The sequence below is a fragment of the Cuculus canorus genome, chromosome Z (assembly GCF_017976375.1).
Source record: "Cuculus canorus isolate bCucCan1 chromosome Z, bCucCan1.pri, whole genome shotgun sequence".
Classification (NCBI taxonomy): Eukaryota; Metazoa; Chordata; class Aves; order Cuculiformes; family Cuculidae; genus Cuculus; species Cuculus canorus.
In genome coordinates, this window is record NC_071441.1 from 1,848,428 (window position 1) to 1,865,457 (window position 17,030).

At 41.2% G+C, this 17,030-nt stretch overlaps 1 protein-coding gene across 1 annotated transcript in view; it reads right to left on the bottom strand.

Annotated features, from left to right (window-relative positions):
* KCNN2 (potassium calcium-activated channel subfamily N member 2) overlaps positions 1-14,790 on the bottom strand; it is a 123,912-nt gene extending 109,122 nt beyond the window's left edge. Inside the window, exon 1 of the mRNA XM_054054709.1 lies at positions 14,727-14,790. The gene's annotated coding sequence lies outside the window, so the exon portion shown is untranslated. The remainder of the gene's footprint in view (positions 1-14,726) is intronic.
* Positions 14,791-17,030: the final 2,240 nt, after the last annotated feature.

The following is a 17,030-nucleotide window of genomic DNA, read 5'->3' on the forward strand; positions in this document are numbered from 1 at the left end:
TATAAAAAAATATCAAAAATGTCTACATGAAGATATTGCAGAAATATTGGCAACAAAATCGAATTGCTAATCAAAGTGAAAAATTGCAAGTTGTGTGGTCCTTGGAGTTTCTTTTGAAAGCCTCAAATAAGACGGAAGCATCAAACCTTAAAGGGAAAATATATGGCTTTTGAGCAGGTTCAAACACATATCTAGTCTCATGTAATAGTTTAACGTCTGCTTTTGTTGGCATTTAATTTTTTTATTACGATTTTAATTCCAAGAGTGTCCTATAAACAGAGACTTATTCATCTGTCAGAGTAAGGAGACTCAAAAAATCCTCATAGCAATCACCAGTCAATTAAAAATACAGAATGAAATTTAATATAGAATTAGTTATACAAAATACAATATAGTAAAAGTATCATATGTATATCCATTAGCTAATAAATTTTTCTGATTTCATTTTATTTTTCCTTGTAAACAAGAATGAATCCAAGCTGATTTGGCATCAAGTATGATCCGATTAGAAACTGGGGACGGGTTTGTATAAAGTTAGCTCTGGATTTGTTGACTTTTTTTTTTTTTGTGGAGTTGGAAAGCAGTGATTTTTAGCAATAAATAAACAGAAGTCCAGCCTAGGCAAAAAGCCTTTGCTTGCTTGGTGTAGGTTGTTTTCACTAACTAGAACTTCATTTCCAGGATGGTAAAGATGTGTAAACCCTGGCATAGCCTGCCGGGCAGCACGTGAACACAAGAGGTTCCTGAAGGCACCCATTGGAAAAAAGTCTTTTTCCAAGCGAAATGCAAGACAAGTTGCTGGATTTTTGTTTGTATTTTAAAAACCACCAAACTGAAGTAGCAAAATAAATGAGAGGAAAAGATAAGAGTTCAACATTCTCAGGTAGATTCCTTGCAGCCACAGCGGGAGCGGAAAGAGGTGCTAAGAGAGCATAGGGTGTTATGACTCAACAGAGAGGGGAAAACACCTGCAGTTATGATAAATGCTCATCAAGCTGTGTGCTTTGCTGGCTATGAAACCCTCCTATTGCACATCATACTTGTTTTGTCTTCTCCTCAGTTCAGAAAACCATACGTGTCCCAAAACTGCGTATATTTCACATCTCCCTACACTATCAGCAGAGTGGAGCTCCCATCATGGCTAGAATAGTTTAGTGCAGCAGCAGTACAACAACAACAACAACTACAGGATCTACAGATCTACAGATCCTGTAGTATGCTAAGGATTGTCAAGCAATTAGTGTTACTACGGAAACTGATTTCTTGGTTAGTCACATACTCAGTGTATTTATCTCACTCTGCACTTGCGTGAAAACTGTGCAGTGATTTTGTTCCAGGGCTTCTTGAGTTGCCTGGAAAGAAGTGTTCGGTTTATCAGGAATAAAGTCACTGCAGTAAGTAAAATGTTTCATTTCTATAGTAACACATCAAATCAAACCCAGCCACAATATTTTCTGATGAAAGTTGGATGCACTTGTAATTCAAAGAGACTTAGAAAGTGGCAGAGAAATTAAACTTCCAAATTGTGACAGCCCTTGCGACACTGCAGAATGCCCAGACTGATGCCCAACTAGACTGCTCATGTTGAAAGGATCCAGGTGCCCGTTATTTCCTATAGAAAGGACAGAGTTTTCTCTTCTTACTTACCAAAGAAATCTCACAGTTTCCTTTCTGCAGTAAAATAAACTAAAATCACTTCACAAATTATGTCAGGCAACAATGAAAATTCTTTAGGTCCACAATGAATTCTATGTCAGAACAGATACACATCAATCGGAAGAAGTTCTGGGCTTTGTCTCTACCGTGGGAAACAAAGATCAAAGACTCAACAGTAGTTGCAAGAGTCTGCATTTGAACCAGGGTTAAATGTAAGTGTTGTGAGTTTCTTTTTCTGCCATGGGGTCTCTTCTCATGTTATCTACCCTTTCGAGTTACATCACTCAAGTCGGGAAGAAGCACGGGGCATGCGGCAAAACCTTTGATTCACCCCCAACATTCTTATGTACAAATAAAGTTATTTCTCTAAAGAGCTCAGAGAGTAAATTGTCACACGATTTTGGAGAATAAAAAAATTGCTCACTTATAATAGAGTTTTACTATTATTTTGTAATTAATCATATTAAATAATTGTGGGACTGAGGCAAAAAAATGAGCCAGGACTCAGACAGGATTTATGAATTCTTTTCCAAATCACTAAGAAATTGCCAACTTTCCATATTTTTGCAGAAGTCATCCTTTTAGCCTCCACAAATATTTTTCCTCACTCTCACAATTAGAATAAACAAATAAATATAACATAGATATACATGTAAAATATATATATAAATCAATTCTTCAAACTCCCTGTGTTAAAACCAAGAACAACATTTGCTATGTTTGCACTTCACATATGTTATAAATTTTAGACATACTAGAATAAAACAATCTGGAAGTTTTATTGACCTTTGATTGCTTCAAAATTGTTATAAAACATAGTACCAATTATGTCCTCTATGTAAATTATCTTTTTAACTAACCCTGCAAGTCTCAAATCTTCGTCTGGGGTGTATGGCAATGAAAGATGCTAGGAGAGGGTGGGAATGTGGCCCTTGTGAGTTAGGCACGTGTAAGAAAAACGTATTTGTTTTAACAGCACACTCTCTGAAGAATGATAAATTGTTGTTGCAGAAAAGTAAGATCCTTGTCTCTCAGTAGGATACATCAAAAGTGACAAAATATGAGGTTCTTATAGAGCTGATGGCATAGCAGCAGATGATCCACAGACTGAAATGGGAAACTGATGAGCAGATGACTCCTTGGGATCTAATTTGACGATAAAACTGCTGAACTAACAACAAAAAAAACCTACAAAAGGTAACTGAATACCCAAATATTTGCTGATAGAGTGCAAAAACATGTGGGTGGAATTTAAACAAGCCCCTTGGTGATTATGTACCGCAATACATAGTGTAATCTGGTCTGAAGATCTACGGCTTGACAAAGGTTAGAGAACAAAACATAGCTTCCAGGGCTGAGTGCCCTAAATCTCCAGCGTTTCTGGACACTTTGGCTCTCCTCTGTTACAATTCTGTCCATGTGATATATAGGAGCTTTCAAGTGTTCTGATTATTACAATCTTTTATTTAAAAAGAAAAAAAAAAAAGCCTAGAAAATAAACAACTGAGGCTTTTTTCCCAAATAGCCAAAGAAATACACCTACAAGACGGCTTGAGGGGAAGAACAGAGATAAGGAACAGAGTCACTTAAGCTCAGTGGTACCTCAGTGGTACCAGAATAGAATCATACATTTACCCCAAGTTCTAATTTCTACTGTTTGTATTTTAGAGTTGTACGTTGCAAAAGCAGTTTACGAGTGATCAAAACCCATCCTATTCAAGAGTATTGGACCAATACAAGTGCTTTGACTTTAGTGACAATAACAGGCAGGACTGCAATTTCTGAATGTTTATGGTATAAAAATCCAGTGGAGGGGTAGGGGAAAACTGCCTTTAGACTCACAGTTCAGAGAGACTTGATCGCATCAAATAAATGAAGTGGATTTTGGTATCATCTTTTTACTGTTGTGGCAGTGACAATCGCACAGAAGTATGTGACATGGAATTAGTGTTATTTTGCACCTAAGTTTTATGCCATTTATACATTTGAGGAGGAAGGGAATACTTCATATTACTTGTTCTATTGTCATAATTCTTGCTATAAAAATCATTTTCCACTAACAAAGGGCAGCATTGATTCTTTATCCAGTCCAAATCCCACTCCCACTGACAGAAGAAGCAGAAGCACATTATCCTCATGCCAGTAAATTTCCAATTATCTGCCTCTTGGTGAACATTATTTCTATTCAACATATAAGCACCTGCTTGAAGGTAGCAATTCTTCTGCATGCTTTGAGAAAGAAAAGCAAAATCACAAGTCACAGCTGTTTTGGGTCATGCTTCTTCAGAAAAGAAATTGCCATTGGCTCATAGAAAGTTTTCCAACACAGCTGCTTTTCCTGGAGCTTTGACAGCAGAGCTGTGCCTCTGAATTGTAAACATAGCTGCTGCTTTGGCCGTCAGAAACTTGGTTCAAAAATATAAACAATTTGAATAAAATAGGCTTGGACTGTAATACCCTGGGAGTTATTGAAAAATGTGGATACAATTGGAACCTATTCATTGCTAAATGCTCAGAAACTACAGCAACAGTAATCATTCTTCTTCAAATGCTTTTAAACTCATTCCAGCCATTGTTCAGTGATTTGTAGGCTCTGCAGAAAAGCAGATGGTGTGCTTTGACTATTGTTTATTTTACCAGCCAATTTTATTCCCATTTTGTTTCATATCCTTTCTCCTTCTTGTTGCATCTGCCCATTTCTTCAGGTTATACTTGAGTAAACCTCCCAGGCAAGGGCAATTTCAGTGTTGCGTGAGGACAGTGCCTAACAGGATGGCTCTGCCCATAGTGCCGTTCTGTAGAGGCAGAAGATAGACTCTAAACAATCCTTTGGTGTCATGTGCTGTCTTGGGTCACTTGAGGTACAAACTCAAGTTTTCCATCACTTTAATTTTTGCACAATTAATAGATCTAGAATACCCAGTGCACTTCACTTGGCAGATTTCAGGAGAGAGATGTCTAAGAAGCAGCAGAAATAGTCTGAGCAATGGTCCACTCAGCCTTCCTCAGGGGAAAATAATGTGAAAGGAGATCGGTAAAGTGAGGAAAACTGTTAACAATCCTATCAATGACACGAGCAGTAAGAAGTGATACTGAGGAACCGCATAAGTGCTCTTCAGTATTTGATTCTCTGTAAGTCAATAAAAAGCAAAAATCCACTGTCATCTCTCTTATTCTGGTGAAAATGCTGTGACGTGCTCTGAAACTAAGCTCAAACGAACAGAGAAACTCATCCCAGTTAGCCAACTGGAGGCAAGTCAAGCCGTTGGTTACACAGAAAATTTTGATTTGAAGCAGCCCACCCATGGAAAATGAGGTCTGAGTACTAAGTAACAACACCACAGTTCAGCTGCCAGCCAGCAGAAACAAGTACATCTTTTCTGGTTTAAGCAGTTTTTCCTAAGCAAAGTATTCCTGAAAACTGCTCTGTGACTTTTAAAAAATGTCCTATTATTCAGCTCCCTTTTACTGTTATTTTTCTCCGCTGTTTAGGAATCAGGACACAGAAGAAGATCCTCTGCTTCTTTGATTAATCTTAATGCAACTGATTTACTTACAAATAAACAAACAAACAAAAACCTAGTACATCAGTTTTAGTTGGCATCTGCACCATGTTCTCCCACTGGACACCGCGTTCTGTAGGTCTTCATTTTCTGCTATGCGGTCTTCGTACACAACTACATCACACTGCTGTGATACATCACTGCACGGAGAGCTTCCTGGAGGAGAAGGACCTGGGGTGTTGGTTGACAGTGACTGAACATGAGCCAGCAGTGTGCCCAGGGGGCCAAGAAGGCCAATCGCATCTTGGCTTGGATCAGAAACAGCGTGACCAGCAGGGCCAGGGAGGGGATTCTCCCTCTGTACTCGGCACTGGTGAGACCGCACCTCGAATACTGTGTTCAGTTCTGTGCCCCTCACCACAAGAAGGATGTTGAGGCTCTGGAGCGTTACCAGAGAAGAGCAACGAAGCTGGTGAGGGGCTGGAGAACAAGTCTTATGAGGAGCGGCTGAGAGAGCTGGGGTTGTTTAGCCTGGAGAAGAGGAGGCTGAGGGGAGACCTTATTGCTCTCTACAACTGCCTGAAAGGAGGTTGTGGAGAGGAGGGAGCTGGGCTCTTCTCCCCAGTGACAGGGGACAGGACAAGAGGGAATGGCCTGAAGCTCCGTCAGGGGAGGTTCAGGTTGGATATCAGAAAAAATTCTTCACAGAAAGAGTCATTGGGCACTGGAACAGCTGCCCAGGGAGGGGGTCGAGTCACCTTCCCTGGAACGGGTGGATGGAGTGCTGAGGGACATGGTTTAGGGAGTGTTAGGAATGGTTGGACTCGATGATCCAATGGGTCCCTTCCAACCTGGTGATTCTATGATTCTATGACCACATGTGATGGCTCAGTCGTTCCATTTGTACATTCTAAATAAAGAAAAGGAACACTTTTGAGTTGTTATTTAAAACGTAACCCTTTCAGAAGTGCTGGATCCAATGATCTGTATGTATAAGTGGACTTCTCCTGTGCTTGTATGGGTACTTTCTGTGGCATCACTACTGCATGTAGTAGTTTATGAAGTAGTTCTATTCTCTGGCATCACAGCCTGGAGATTGTCCTGTCCATATATCCAGCCCTGCGGTGTGTTTTCACATTGACCTTTTATGAGGAACCAAGAAACATGTTCAAGGAGAAATGGGCATCATCTTGCAAAGTGGCAGCACAACCGTCTGGTGGGTGAGAAATGACAGAAGCAGCTGAACTAGTAACGGCTACCCTGGTAGGCAAGCATCTGCATGGGTCTCCCACCCAGTCAGACCCAAGATTAGATGGTAACTTCTAACAAAAGTGCACAAGAACCGCAGAACTTTGGAGCCAGGTGTGTGTATGGAGGGAGATGCCAGATGGCAATCCAACCAAGAGAAACCATTGCAAAAACTACCCAAGCTGTCACCAGCCAACATATAAACTCTGTTTGTGAGCTGTCTCTCCAATTTTGGGGGGATTCAGGTATTTAGATTGGCATTGTTCAGAGTCAGTGTAACAAAGACTTACTTTCATAGAATCATAGAATCGCTAGATTATAGAAGACCTCCAGGATCATCAAGTCCAACCATTCCTATCTGCCACTAAACCGTGTTCCTCAGCACCTTGTCTACCTGTCTGTTAAACCCCTCCAGGGATGGGGACTCCACCACCACTCTGGGCAACCTCTGACAGGGTCCGATGACCCTTTTGGTGAAGAACTTGTTCCTGACGTCCACTCTGAACCTCTCCTGGCACAGCTTGAGGCCATTCCCCCTTGTCCTGTCCTCTGTCACTTGGGAGAAGAGACCAGTACCCTCCTCTCTACAACCTCCTTCAGTTGCTCACACACGTGTTTACAAGCAACAAGAAGAGTAACAAAGAACTCTATTGCTAAATAGATCCACAAGGTGGAAGTTAGAAAGGGTTATGTAGAATAAATCACTAATTCTACTGTAGGCATAGGAGGCTGAAATGCCAGTGATCTAAACAGAAGGAATATCAACTAGAGTACAAGCAGGAATACAAACAACTAGATGAAATTTAAACTCATTCGTTAGAAGGATCTCAGAGACTGTCCAAGCCCAACGGGTCCATTTTTGTGCCCTTACACACCACTCCTGGTACAAGTATTCCAGAGATACCCTAAAGCCAATGGCACTCCTGCTGCACGCTGGCGGCTGAAAGGAACAGCCTCAAGAGCAGCAAACAAGAATCGTTCCATCAGGCCACACTGTAACTTAGGAAGTGAAGCAACATCGTAGGAGATGTAGGGTGGAATCTCTTCCATGAGAAAAGGTTAAAGAGTTAAGGCTGTCCATGCTGAGCTGTTTGATGAGAGAAGACCATCAGCTTCTTTGCTGGTTGTCTTTGAAGAGACTGATGCAAGGAGCACCCAAAGGAGATCACAGAATCACAGAATCACAGAATCCCCAGGTTGGAAAGGACCCATTGGATCATCGAGTCCAACCATTCCTAACACTCCCTAAACCATGTCCCTCAGCACTTCATCCACCCGTTCCTTAAACACCTCCAGGGAAGGTGACTCGACCCCCTCCCTGGGCAGCTGTTCCAGTGCCCAATGACTCTTTCTGTGAAGAATTTTTTTCTGATATCCAACCTGAACTTCCCCTGACGGAGCTTCAGGCCATTCCCTCTTGTCCTGTCCCCTGTCACTTGGGAGCAGAGCCCAGCTCCCTCCTCTCCACAACCTCCTTTCAGGCAGTTGTAGAGAGTAATAAGGTCTCCCCTCAGCCTCCTCTTCTCCAGGATAAACAACCCCAGCTCTCTCAGCTGCTCCTCGTCAGACTTGTTCTCCAGCCCCCTCACCAGCTTCGTTGCCCTTCTCTGGACACACTCCAGATAAAGCAAAGGAGGGACCCACACAGCTGAATGCTGTCATCACAGAAATTCGGGGGCTGAAGAATGCTCAAACCCTCAACGCCCGCACACTAAACAGAAAATGAGCAGAGCTTCTGAATATCTAAATTCTGGACTTAGGCAGTTCTACAGAAAACCAGACACAGAAACGCTTTTTGTTTTTAAACACAGCCCTCCTTGTGAAGAAAGGCATCACCACAGGATGTCATGAGGTTCTGTGGGAAATTAGTGTTTGCTGCTGGTCTGTGGTACAAAATTTAAGCCAGAGAAAATGCCACAGAGAAAAGAGGAGTGCACTAGCATAAAAAGTGTTAAATGAGACCAAAACCTGCCTCACAACCAGTGAATTCTGTAAAGATTGGATGCTCCTTGACGTGTTATGTAACACATTGCAGCAAAACACTCAGTTGTTTACAGAACTCTGAGAAGTAACAAAAATAAATTTATTTTTAAAAGACATTAAGCCATGACTTTTAAGATTTATGCTGGATAGATTTTTCTCCATCTGACTTCTTGTATACGAAAATATTAAAAGTCACTGTATCTTTTGGTTCAAAATAAACGTCCTTCAAATTTTTTTCCCTGGAGGATGTGAGAGTAGGATAAGAGTAAGCTGAAAAATTAACACTAACTCTTTGAAATGGAAATTGCCTAATAAAAGATTATCAGTGATAACAGATGATTCCTATAATGTGATAATGCATCGTGGAAATGGTTTTCTGAAATGCTGATAAACACAGTCTTCTAAAATAGATTTTTTTATATATGTGTCATGTAAAAAAAAAGTCTTGTCCCCTCCTGCATATTTCAAGTGTCTCTGAGCATGCTAAGATTGGCAGTGTACTGGATATAGTCGCGAAAATGTAAGAATTTTGAAAGAAAATGTAGGTTGATTTTGCAGTATTTTGCAGACTTATGCAGTAAAAAGTAAAAAAAAATATTTCTGTTTTTCTCTGGACTTTGATTTGTAAAAGTTTTGAGTATTAAAACAAGGTTTCTAAAACATCTATACATATTTGGAGATTCCAGATTATTCTTGAACTTTAAGGGTTTATATGTGTACAAAGTAGTCATAAAGAGGTCATAAAGGGGATTAAGTGGGGGAAGAACAAGGAGAGGGCTTGTAAGAAACTATTTTCATTTCGGATTGCTGCTAGACTTTGCAGTTTTACCTCTTTTGTATAAACAGTTACCACAGTGCCCTGGTTTTGTTATTGAAGTGTCTTCCAATGATAGCGAGAGAAGAAATCCTGGCAACAAGAAGGCAATATAGGTTTCTAGTTTAGTGACCATCTTACCTATTTGGATTGTATTTCTATGCACCGCTCAGTCGCTCGTCTTAGTTCTATCATTGGGATTATGCACGTAGCGGTGTTTCGCTGACTGGTTTAATTTGTTCTTCCCATTACACCGGTGCAGTTCTCTAATTGTGCTGCAGCAAAATCAAATCTGGGTGAGAGCGAGCAGCAGTGTGGGGGCTCAGCGCGGGCCAGAGCGGTGCTGGGAGAAGTGGTGATTGATTACAGAAATCCAGGCTGCTTCACAAAGTCAGGTTTGCTGCTTTTGCGTTAAATAAAAAATAGCTCTCTCAGTTAGGAAATGGGTGCAGGGAAGGACCCCTCACCACAAGAAGGATGTTGAGGCTCTGGAGTGTGTCCAGAGAAGAGCAACGAAGCTGGTGAGGGACTGGAGAACGTCTGACGAGGAGCGGCTGAGAGAGCTGGGGTTGTTCAGCCTGGAGAAGAGGAGGCTGAGGGGAGACCTTATTGCTCTCTACAACTACCTGAAAGGAGGTTGTGGAGAGGAGGGAGCTGGGCTCTGCTCCCAAGTGACAGGGGACAGGACAAGAGGGAATGGCCTGAAGCTCCGTCAGGGGAGGTTCAGGTTGGATATCAGAAAAAAATTCTTCACAGAAAGAGTCATCGGCACTGGAACAGCTGCCCAGGGAGGGGGTGGAGTCGCCTTCCCTGGAGGTGTTTAAGGAACGGGTGGATGAAGTGCTGAGGGACATGGTTTAGGGAGTGTTAGGAATGGTTGGACTCGATGATCCAATGGGTCCTTTCCAACCTTGTGATTCTGTGATTCTGCGAAGGAATGGAACTTTTTCTTAAGTACGACATCCATAATCTTCTACAGATCTCTCCAGTAGGAACATTGATGACAAGAATCTGGACTGATTTCAAGAGATGGCTACTGCCTATATTATATGAAACTGTGACATCAACAACAATATGGATCTGGACTCTAAAATCTACAAAGTCAATTTTTCTTACTTGAAAATATTTCACCCTCTGGAAGGCCAAATATCAAAACCTACAGAAAGCATTGCTTTCAGCAGGCTTTGAATGAGCCACCAGAAGATGTTTGAATGTCACTGTGCTGCTTTTTCAGTCACTTAACCGTCCCTTCACAGTCTTAATACCGTCTGCCCCGACATTTGAGTCATTTATGCTCTGTACCATGAATGTTTCCTTAATTAGAAATAAAAGGCTAGAAAATCTATTATTCCTATTTAATGAAGTACAGAGGTCATACTTTGATGCATATAATAAATGAACCCATTTTGGGTAAACAAACAGCTTTACTTGAGTTTTTAACTCACTTCCTTCTCCTGCAGTATGACAGATGCTTTCACATCTCTGTTCCAAAAAGTTCTTATTTGTTTTTATTTTCTGTAAGTTCACCTTGCTTTGTTCCATTCACTCAGGCTCAGTGGTAGAGTAACTGAAGGTTTTCATCATGTGTTCACCACAAGGGGACTCTTGACACACCCTTGATCTCTGGGGATCATCAATTAGGAGATTTAGATTGACTATTAACGAGTAACTTAAACTTTCTGTGAAACTGCAATTGCTGCAACTTCAAAGAAATGTCCATTTTGAAGGAGGAAAGACAAAGGAAATTCTGAATTATTCCCTTGCATATTTCTATGAGTGCCTGAAAACCGGTACAGAAGAAAGCATACCAAGTAAAATCCTGGAATTCTTTCAAGTGAGGATTTTGGCAAGTGCAACATTGTGGAAAGGATTTCCTACAGCATTATTTAGAAATAGGTATTCAAGCACCCACCTGAACTACTGCTCCAAAGTCTGAAACACCTTTGCTCTTACAAAAATCAAATTCCAACTTTGCAAAATAAATCCTGATGCTAAATACTGCCTCTCTTTTTAATGCTATTTAATTATTTTTTTTTTCTTTTGTTCAGGACCAATGTTTTCCTTTTAATCTATTTCAGGAAGGTATTTTCAGAGAATCATTTACATATCTACAGAAACACTTTGCCTGTCCAAAGCAGATTTTCTTCACCAGAGATGGTCCCTCTCCCCCTTGCACTCTCACACTGTTTCTTTATGTGCCGATAAGGAAGCCAATAACAAGACAGTGAAACAAAAAGTGATAACTGAGACAGACTAATTGAATACAAATTTTTTCGTTATGGCTTTATTTCACTCTCATTTGGCCAAGTGCGAGGTCCTGCACATGGGGCAGGCAATCCCCAGTACCAACACAGACCAACAGATGAATGAATAGAGAGCAGAGAAGGGCCTGGGGACCCTGATGGATGGATGGATAGCTGGACACGAACCAGCAAAGTGCACCCGAAGCTTAGAAAGCCAATTGTATCCTGGGTTGCACAAATAGAAGCGTGGCCGGTAGATCAAGGGAAGTGATTCTCATCTTCTACTCCGCTCTTGGGAGATCCCACTCAAAGTTCTGTGTCCAGATCTGTGCTCTTCTGCATGGGAAAGACGTGAGCCTGTTGGAGCAGGTCCAGAGGAGGTCCACAAAAATGATCAGAAGGATGGAATCCCTCTGGAAGATGGGAAAATTGCAGTTGTTCAGTCTGGAGAAGAGAAGGCTCCAAGAAGACTTTATTGTAGCCTTTCAATATACAAAGAGGACTTAAAGGAAAGGCGGAGAGAGACTTTATGAACAGAATAAGGGGCAATGATTTTAAACCGGAAGAAGGTAGATTTAGATTGGATGCAATGAAGAAACTTTCTACAATGAGGGTGGCGACACCCGGGCAAAGGCTGCCCAGAGAAGCCAGGGTTGTCCCAGCCCTGGGAGTGCTTGAAGTCAGGTTGGGTGGGGCTTTGAGCAACCTGGTCTAGTGAAGGATATCTCTGCCCACGGCAGGAAGGTTGGACTAGACGATCTTTAAAGGCCCCTTCCAATCCAAAATATTCTGTGATTCTGTGGTGCTGTGGTTTTTACTGAAATATTTAATTCATCCACCAGGATACTGTTTTCCTACACAGACCACTCTGCATGAGGAATCAAAGAGGTAAAAGCTAGGTCTGAGGATCTCATTCCCTATTTGTTCACTCCTCAACGCCGTATCTACTCTCTCCTGGTATTTCAACTCCTTCAGTCTTAATGTCAAAAGACCTTCTATACCAAGGTTATTTCACGTGCCATTTCTTCTCTGCAACCCTGTCCTTTTACTGGTCTTTCGTTCCAGTTCTAAGTTCATCATTTTTTCCAAGCGACCCTGACCGCCTGCAATACTTCTCCCCTGCTCCATTAAATCTCTTCCCTGCAAAATTCCTGACTCACACATCCAACTTAGGCAATAAGAAATCCGGTGCAGTTCAGCCTATACGAATGAATGCAGTACTTCTATGCCCAAAGTTAAATGCCTGCTGGATTCGACAACCACAGTCAGTTCCATGGCAACTTGCAACCATCTTTCATGGAAACCATAAACAGCTCAGAGGAGATATTTCACTTTAAATTAACCTAATAAGAAATTCTGAGTTAGTTCTAAAGTTATTTCATCAACAATGTTGGGTTTTACGGTCAGGCAATTAAGAACAACCATTTCAGACAACTGTCTGAGAAGGCTCATTATTAGAGATAATGACCATCACCTAAAGGCTTTCAGATGCTTTGAAATCTGCAGACCTACATGAAGCCAAGAAGAAATTTCTCCTCCTTTCTTGCAGATGCTTGAAATACAATAAGTCTTCATTAAACCTTCTTACATGCCAGGTGGTTATGTTTCCCTGTTTTAATTGATTACTTTTTTTTCTTATTCACCCAAAAGAGGTTGCACAATAAACAACATAAAATAGATATTGGACAGTTAACTGCAGCAATAATAATTGCGGTATGAAAAAAAAATGTCAGGACTTACAAGTCCTTAATTTTTCTGTTTCCATGGGAAATAATGGCGTCCTATTCCACTTCTAAATGACATGTCAGAAAAGAAATTATATCTTCATTCAGCATTTCTACAATAAACTGATGAATTCTCAAAAGGAAATGCAGCCTTAATAGGTATGTAAGTGATCATTATAGAGAACTCGATTTGTTAGGATTTTCCACCTAAAGGCATTTTCAACATCAGTTTTTCTCTATTAGCAAATGTTGACTTTTTAATGAGATCATTGCTGCAGTCTCCAGTGGTACTATTTCAGTTTGCCTCCAATTATAAACTCAGTAGGTCACAGCACAGCCTCAGAAAGAAAAAAAAAAGAAAAACCCCCAACCTAAAATGAAACAAAAAAGGGAAAAAACTCACAGAGAACCAAACCTATCAATAGTTCTGTTAAAAATAACAAGTACAAACTCTGGGCTGAGTAGGCAATCAGCAGACGCAGTTTCACAGTTTCATTTTGCACTGGAAGAAATGCTAAAACGTCCCTGAATTGATTAGAGTTAAACCTTGCACACCTAGGGGTTTCACACACAAAAGTGCAAGCAGTCCCTCTCAAGTACTCTTGAGGGAGCATCACCTCAAGCCTGGAGCAGAGTAACAGTCTAAGGAATATCCCTGTCAATCTTCCAAGGTAAGAAGCGATAAGGAAATAGACACATTGAGATTGTAGTCCAAATGGAGAGTGTTTTCCTGAAGGAGTTGCTTCATGCCATGGAGGAGGCTCAGACCATAAAACCGATATCCCTTCTGGATAACATTGGAGAGGCAAATGCTCTCTGAGGGCTCACCTGATGCACTCCAGCTGCTATGGGCATTCAGATCAGAGGACCAGAACTGCACTTCTTTGAAACAACCCCACCCCACCTCCAAAAAACACATAGTGTTGACTAACCTTGTCGGCTGCTACCAGGTCACAGCACTTATGAGTGCAGAGACAGCTGAAGGGTAACATGACAAGAGAAAACTGCGACTCTGGTGGTATAACTACATCACTGAGAATCTTTTTTCTTGACCTTATGAAGTTTTTTATTCCTTTTGAAAGCAGTCAGAGATTTTAAAACACTGACTCAGGAGCAGAGCTTCCTTAAAGAAGGAAAGAGTTGCCTTTGCAGCCACCCAGTTAGCAGTAGCACTGAAGAATGGAAAGGTCACACGAAATTAACATTACTGCTAGAACAACTCAGAGCACTGTTTTGCCAGGGAGAGGGGAGGAAAGGCAGGATTAATTGACCATGAACACTGGAGAAAAGGACTTGTTACCAATAAGGGAGTCAGAGGATGAAAGCGTCCCAGAGGTTGCTTCTACCACTATTTATAGCCAGTTAAAAAATGGAGCTTGATCATATTTTTAAAGGAATAATATGAAACGCCTGGCTATGAAGACAGTAAATAAGAATCCAGGGCCCAGTAAATCTCTTTCACTCTTATTTTCCCCTAAACTCCTCGGGCAGAGGTGTATAATATTATGGGCAAGGGTAACCATGAATATCAGCAAGAATAAGGTATTGTTCCCACCCAGATCCTGCATTACCGCTGCCTTAGCAGGTGAGGACCGTCACAGCTCCTTCTCATCAAACGCTCCTTCAAAGCCTGGAATGGAAGAAGGACAAGACAGCCTAAGCAAAACAATACACCACCACTCCTCCTCATGTCATCCCTCCCTTCCCTGAGAATTACCGACAGAATAGTGGTTGCTTATTTCAACAGCTTCTCTAGTTTTCACAAAAGATTTGAAGACAAAATCATGGTGTTTCAGAAACATGTATATACAGATTAAGTGGTTATCAATTCAACATAATAAAATAATGTTTCATGTAAAAAAAAATGCGGTGAATGTGGCAAGAAACAAAACAACACTGCTTGCTGGGAGGCAGAGGTGTGTGTGTCTGTTGATGGTGAAGGATTACAAAGATAGATGAAGCTGTCTGGTGGTTTGCAATTTCCCATTTTATTCAGAGAGCAGAAAAATGCTTTGCAAAAAAGAAAGCCTACACTACTTCCATGTTTTAAATGCAGAGACAAAGGAGGGGAGCACGATCCTTCACACTTACTATGGAATTAGTAGTGTTCCATTACTACAGATAGCAGTACGTTTCCCTGGGCTACAGAGGGTCCCAACACCGACCTGTCCAAAGTCAAGAGCAAGGCGGTGAAGTCGACCACTCCACCGTCGTCCTCAAGCAACACAACTTTCCACAGACTTTTTGCTTTCCTGCAGTTGGTTCCTTTTTAGTGCATCTGTTATTACTTGCCATCAAGTCCCGGTCTCGGGATATTCTTTAGCAATGTCAGCTTGGCCAGTGCTCCATAGGAAAGAGCTCCCTGTGCTGCTAAGGATGACACGTGGTGCCGCTGCACCACTGCTCACCATGGCAGAAAATGAAAGGCTGCAGGCTTATGATCACCGGGAAAAGAAGGTTTGGCACAGCAGAACAGAAGCTTCTGAATATAATACACGTAAAATCATCTTGTCCCATTCTGTGATCTTTGTTCTGCGAACTCCAGCAGTGCAAGTGACTTAGGCTTATCCTGAAGTATCAGTTTCTTTTACTTCAGTTGCCTCAAGGACATCTGTCCCTTTTTTTTCAAGGAGAGTGTTCTTAAAGTAAAAAAAAAATAAAAGTATGTTAACACTACAGGATGTGACAAGAAGAGAACTCATTTGTACAAATGCCTAAGAGACCTCAGGCTTAGACTCCTGGCACTTTAACACAGTGTCTCCTACTGACAAAGACACGCTGCCATTGCAAAAGAAAAGAAAAGGTTTTGATGAGAAGTGTTGGGGGGAAGACCTCTCTTCAGACTTCAACAAATAAGAGAGATTCTAAACCACGCTAGCTTCTGCTAATTGCATCATCCATTTAATTGAAGCTGATTCGCAGACTGGCATCGTATTAATCACCTAAACCTGGAAACATACAAGGAAGATAAGCTGCAAAGAGAAACTCAGTGAAAATTTTATGTTATCTGCCAGAACAAGTCTAGGAGAAAATCAAGTGATTTTGGCTTCCGGATGGCCTCGGATTCTGCTCTACCATACTCATACTGTTCAAGGCTGACATTACGGCAATCCTTTCCCAGTCCAGAGAAAGCCCTTGAATACCCGCATTAACAAAAATCTACATGTAATAATTTTATTTCACTTTTTATTTCAGGTTTTTGAAGAGCATAGCTGTAGGGATTAGGTAAATCTTCTCACTTATATTCAGATTTCTCATTATTAAGAATGCTGTCAAAAATGATTCCAGAGTTACCTGTTAATTCAGCAGTTATTTCTTAGACACCTGGCCCTTCGATGGCATTCACTCAAAGAAAACTTTGCAAGCTTAAGGACAGAGGCAAAGTTGGGTTTCTTTTTCCTCTTCTGCAATTAACATTTTATGAAATAAGCCTAAATATTATGAGAAATATTAGACATACAGTGTGGTAATCGGTGAAAGCTGCTGCAGAAGACTTGCTGGAACCAACAGCCGAGGGCTCTGATAAATATCTAAATACTGAGATTGAAATTCTCTGCATAGACTGAGAGAAGTGAGAAAATCGATGGTGATACCACTCTCTGAAAAGCGCTTGTCAGCTCTGATAACGATTGCTTTATGTGATGCCCATAAATGCGGCAATAAATATTTTGGTTTGAGTTTCTTTCAAAGATAAGAGAACAAAATAATATAAATATTATATCAGAGCTGAGCTTTTTTGTCTGCAACAGTGGTGCCCCTCTTATGTCAAGACCTAAAGTCAGAAGATCTGCCGAGTGTCTCGGTGGAGTTTGTTACTCTGTCTGCTACATTGGGTGTCCTTTGTGCTCCTCCAGATTAT